This window comes from Nicotiana tabacum, chromosome 1 (assembly GCF_000715075.1).
Source record: "Nicotiana tabacum cultivar K326 chromosome 1, ASM71507v2, whole genome shotgun sequence".
In the NCBI taxonomy this organism is placed as follows: domain Eukaryota; kingdom Viridiplantae; phylum Streptophyta; class Magnoliopsida; order Solanales; family Solanaceae; genus Nicotiana; species Nicotiana tabacum.
The window spans coordinates 114,351,493-114,357,603 of NC_134080.1; positions in this window are offsets into that span (position 1 = coordinate 114,351,493).

The following is a 6,111-nucleotide window of genomic DNA, read 5'->3' on the forward strand; positions in this document are numbered from 1 at the left end:
ACGTACTCTCACGTATGAAAACTTGGGGTGTAACAGATCGATTCACGTATTCTAGCTAAATACGAGTTAGAATCACTTACCCCGATGAATTTTTGAAAACCCTTCGAAACATCGCCAATATCCGAGCTCTCTAGGTCAAAATATGAAATAAAACTCTAAACCTCGTATTTATAGTGAACCTCCTAGATTTCCATCACTGCTGACCGCACAAAAACCACCGCTGACCGCGATCCAGGTCCATCACCGCTGACTGTGGAGAATGTTGACTACAGTGACATGTTTTAGTATTTTGGCCATAACTTTCTCTACAGATGTCTTAATTGTGATTTCTTTACCTTTCTGAAAACTAGAACGAAGGGTTACAACTTTCGTTTTTGAATCATCTCAAAATTCCTTGTAGATCAAAAGATATAACCTTCCGAAGTCGGACCAGTAATCCTGCAGAACATCTTGAGGTCCGCAAAATTTTAGTGCGGTCCGCACTCTCCTCTGTGGTCCGCATATTTTTGGTGCGGTCTGCACTCCTAAAAGTGCCAGAACCATCTCAGAGTACCGAATACCCGGACTCGCTCAAAATTCACCCCGAAAATCATCTTGGGCCCCCGAAACCTCAACCAAATGTACCAACTCATCCCATAACATTATAAAAATTAGCCCCACTATCAAATCACTCCAAACATCGCTAAGACCACGAATCAGATGACCAAACGCATGAAAAACACTATGAACTTCAAGAACCTCTAGAGTTGCAACCAAGCGTCCGAACCATATCAAATCAACTCCAATTGCAGGCAAGTCCCAAATGACATAACAAAGTTTTTCCAACTTTCAGAATCGTATTCCGACCTCGATAACATAAAAGTCAACTATGGGTCAAACCTCTCCATTTTCCAACTTTCACCGGAATGCCACAAATTACCCTACGGGCCTCCAAACCCAAACTCGAACACACGCCCAAGTCCAAAATTACTATACAAAGCTACTGATATCATCCAAAACTCATTCTGGAGCCATTTACTCAAAAGTCAAATTCCGGTCCAATTCTCTCTACATAAACTTCCAGAACTATATTCCTTCTTTCCAATTCGACTCTGATGCATCCAAAAACTAAATCCAACCCTGCACACAAGTCGATATACATAATGTGAAGCTTCTCTTGAACTCAAACTGCTGAACTGGGTGCAATTGTTCAAAATGACCAGTCGGGTCGTTACAATTATTTTTCAGGTTTAGGAGGAAATGGCTATACTGGTATTGAGGGGACTTTTGGATGCCATCTAGTCTGGCCATAAGTCTTTTTTTTTGTGAAAGATATTACCAAAGGTACTCATATTCCACTGAGTAGCACTTTTTTTAAATGGTTGGGTTGATTGGATGAGAGTGAAACTAGGGGGAAAGGCTCCAGGATAAGGCTGGGGAAGGATGGATGGCTTCACCAGATGGTTTCAAATCTAAATGGTCTAGTGCTTCTAGGGTTGGATTCATTTTTTAGCTTAATGAGCAATGGGCAGTGGTCAGAGTGGGTCCTAGGAAGATGGGTAACAGTAGCCTCCGGGTACTCTGAGATCCAAGAGTCATTAGAAAAATACCTATCAATTCTTTAGAATCAGGCTATTCCTATTTCTATATCTCTTATTGGTCCAGGTGTATTTACTCCCTTTGTACCCTAGGTCTACTAGTTTGCACTGGTTAGGCAATTCCAGAAAAGGTTACTTCTATTAGGGTTTATGCAGTTGCAACCAAAATTATCCCTATCTTTCAGGATTTCAGTAAAGTCTCCTCCTACAAACCAACTACCACTATAATTCCTAGAAATATCAGTTAAACTGCCCCAAAGCCATTTCTTATCAGTTAAGTGATTACTAGCATATATTGCAGAAAAACGTTAGGGGGTATGATAGGGTAATACCTTGACCTTGACATGGATACCTTGGGGGATGGTGGATACCTCATCTATTTGAATGACATCCTCTTTTCACATTATGAAAATACCTCCAGATAGTCTAACCGCTGGAAACTGAATGTGCAACTCAAACTGGAGCTCTTTTGTCAACTTCTTGTGGTCAACCATTCTTGTCTCTAGTAGAACTAGCATAACAAGTTTGTGGAGTTGGATTATTGTTGAGGAGTGCCTTCTGAACTCCTCACTGTTTCCACCTCTAACATTCCATATAATATAATTCATTAGAAGATTGGGGTTGGTTGGGATTTCTGTCTAGAAGCAGGGAGATTGTCCTTAGTAGGTCGTAGCTGCTCCTCATGAGTTCCACCTTTCCAAGTTGTTTTTCCCTTTAACAGATCTAGAGCCTTGGTTATTTTGCTTTGTTATATTTCCTCGTGGTAGGTTCTGTCCCCTCTCTACAGGAGTTGAAGATGAAGCCTCCTATTGGATTAATTGGTTGATCACTATGAAATGAGGCGTTGATGTTGGGTCCTCCATCACTAGATTCGAGAAGAAGGGGATCGATTAGAATGTTTGTTGTATGAGGTTGTTGATCATTGGGGGATCGATGCTGCAGTGGGTGGTACTATTGTTCTAGAGTATCATGGACTACGATAGTTGGGAGCCAAAAGTTGCCAAGCCCCTCTTCAAAGACTCCATGGTGACCCTTGCTAGGTGAGCTATTTTTTGGATGATGAGGGTTATAGATTGATTTCCCAATAGAAAAGTGTAGGTTATACCCTTTCTTGTAAGGCTAGCTTCAGCCACGAAGCCGGTGTGTGGTTCGGCGGTAGTAGAGCAGAGGTTATGATGATAGTTGGTGGTTGGGGTTGTTACATTTTTGGGTTTCTTCATCTCCCTCAATTAGTGTTGGTGGATATTGAATTTGACAGGGAATACATGGTAACGGGTTCCAAAATTGGAATCAATTATTTTTCGTTTGCGGAGCTTTGGTAATTGTGTCTAGTACCGAAATATGAAATTAATTATGAATGCGCTTGAATTGACGGAGAGTGTCATGTCACATGAATTTGAATGATTACAGATGTGATGCACTTGAGTAGCCATAGATTGTGGTGGGATTGCTTCTCTAGAGAGTTTGTTAGGGTTGAGTAGAGAGTGGGTATAGATACTATCGTAGGGTGTATCCGTGGGGAGGGTATTTACCAATTGGGGTTGGGTACCGGTAGTGGACTTGTTGGAAGCTGCATGGGCCAATATAGCCTCCCTTGCCAATCTTCAATTGATGGTACCTTGACCTCAAATTAATCTTCGAGAATACCCGAGCACCCTGAAGTTGGTCGAACATATCATCAATACGCGGTAGTGGGTACTTATTCTTGACTATAACTTTGTTTAGCGGCCTATAATCAATACACATCCTCATAGAGCCGTCTTTATTCTTCACAAATAGAACTGGAGTACCCTAAGGCGAGACACTCAGCCGTATAAAACCCTTATCAAGCAACTCTTGAAGTTGGTCATTTAATTCATTCAACTCCACTAGTGTCATACAATATGGTGGAATAGAAATAGGCTGAGTGCCCGACACCAGGTCAATACCAAAATTGATATCCCTATCGGGTGGCATGCCCGGTAGATCTGCTGGAAACACATTTGGGAAATCTCTCACAACAGAACTAACTCAGTGGTAGGATTTTCAGCACTAACATCCCTCACAAAGGCTAAATATGTTTCACACCCCTTCTCGACCATCCAATGCACCTTCAGAAAGGATATAACTCTGCTAGGAATATAATCCAATATACCCCTCCACTCCAAACGCAACAACCCTGGCATAGCCAATGTCACAGTCTTGGCGTGATAGTCCAGAATAACATGATAGGGAGACAATCAGTCCATGCCCGAGATCACGTCAAAGTCTACCATACTAAGTAGCAGAAGGTCAACTCTGGTCTCATAATCGCCGATAGTGACCAAACATAACCGATAAACACGGTCTACAATAATAGAGTCTCCCATAGGGATGGGCACATGTAGAAGATCACTTAAAGAATCATGAGATATATCCAAATATGGAGTAAAGTATGATGACACATACAACTAAGTGGAACTCAGATCAAATAAAATTGATGCATCCCTATGACAGACCAGAATAATACCTGTGATGACTACATCCAATGCAACTGCCTCTGTCTTGCCAAGAAAAGCATAGAAACGATCCTGGCCTACCCCTCTAGGGTGACCTCTACCCGCCTAACCTCCACTCCTAGACGGCGGCATAGGTGGAGCGGCAACTGGAGCAGTAACCATGGCCTGTGAACCTTGTGGAATCCGTAGAGCCTGTGTACTCTGTGGATAGGTGCACCCCTCTTGAGTCTGAGGCGGTTCCTCACCATATTCTGGTATCACTACACTTGAAACAAGCTCTCAGTGCACGTGGTTGCTAAAACTGACTCTGGCCTAGTCGGCTAGACTGACCGCTGAAGTCACCCCGTACAGGAGGTGCACTGGAAAGTGGATATGCATAATGGGCGACCTGAGACCTTTGAATAGCCGGAGCACTGCGATTAGATGGAAGTGGTGAATGAACTGGGTGTCTTACATAACCTCTGCCATGAGGGCTGAGACTGCAGCCTAGGCACCACTAAATTCTCCAGAACCTCGAGGCCTCTTGGACTCCTTGTTCTCCCTCTCCCAACTCCATATACCCTCCATCCTCCTAGCGATCTCAACAACCTGCTGAAATTGAGTATTCGTCTCCAACTCCCAAGCCATACTGAACCTAAGACCATAACTGAGCCCCTTGATGAATCTGTGGACTCACTCTCTAATTGTAGAAACCAAAGCAGGTGCATGTCAGGATAACTCACCAAATCTGATGGCATACTCTAACATTGCCATAGTCCCTTGACGCAGCTGCTCAAACTCTATGCGCCATGCATCCCGAAGGATCTGTGGAACAAACTCCCTTAAAAACATCTTTGAAAACTAAGCCCAAGTGACTGGGGCTAAATCAGCTGGCATATCTTCCTCGTAAATCTGCCACCACACGTATGCTGCTCCTAACAACTAAAATATAGTAAAGGCAACTCCGCTCACCTTCACAATACCCATGGTGTGGAGAATATAGTGGCACTTGTCTAGAAAACCCTATGCATCCTCAGTAACCGCACCACTAAAAGTAGGAGAGGTAATACTTTTTGAACCTCTCAAGTCTCCTCTGCTCCTCCTTAGATGCATCTGGCCAGACCTCAGGCTGAACCAGAAAACAGGCTGTGTTGGCATGACATTCGAAACCTGATCAATATGGACTCGTTTCTCTAGGGTATGGACTGCAAGAGTTTGAGCTCCTGCCCCAGCCTGAGATATAGCTAGTGCAACGGGGATCAATCCCGCCTAACATAAAGTGCCAAACATGCTCAAAAAGTGTGCTAGGGTCTCCTGGAGTTCATGGGTGGCAACAGGCACCTCAGGTGCCTGTCCCATAACCGGAGCTACTAGTGGCTCCTCAGTCGTTGCTCGGGCAGGTGCTCTAGCTGTAGCACGTGCCCCCTTCTATAGAAAGATAAAGGCTCAGATTTCGAAATCAACAAATCCGCACGATAAGGAATCAAGGAGGTGAAATTTTCTAATAGTTTCGTAGCCTCTCGAAGATAAGTACAAATGTCTTCGTACCGATCCGCAAGACTCTACTAAACTTGTTTATGACTTGTAGCACCTATGAACCTAGAGCTCTGAAACCAACTTATCATGATCCCAAAATCTCAAGCAGTCGTGATGTCACCTAGTCTCTAAGACTAGGTAGCCTAACACACAAGAGAATTTAATAGAATAACGACTAAGAATATTAAATTAAGTAATTAATCTCATGATATCATCAAGATTGAATAACAACCACAATATTTCCAAAACCCGATGAAACTAAGTCAAAAGCTCTAAGAAGTACACTAGAAATCGCAAAATACAATATTGTTTGATGTGAAGATAAATAGTAGAAAGGACAATAGTAGAAGGTGACTCCGAGGCCTGCGAGCATCATACAGGTATACTTTGAAGTCTCCGAAAATAGCAGAATGATCACTAGTGTCTAGTACGCGCAGATGTACGTGGATCTGCACAAAATATGCAGAAGCATAGTATGAGTACACCACAACAGTACCCAGTAAGTATCAATCCTAACCTCGATAGAGTAGTGACAAGGTCAG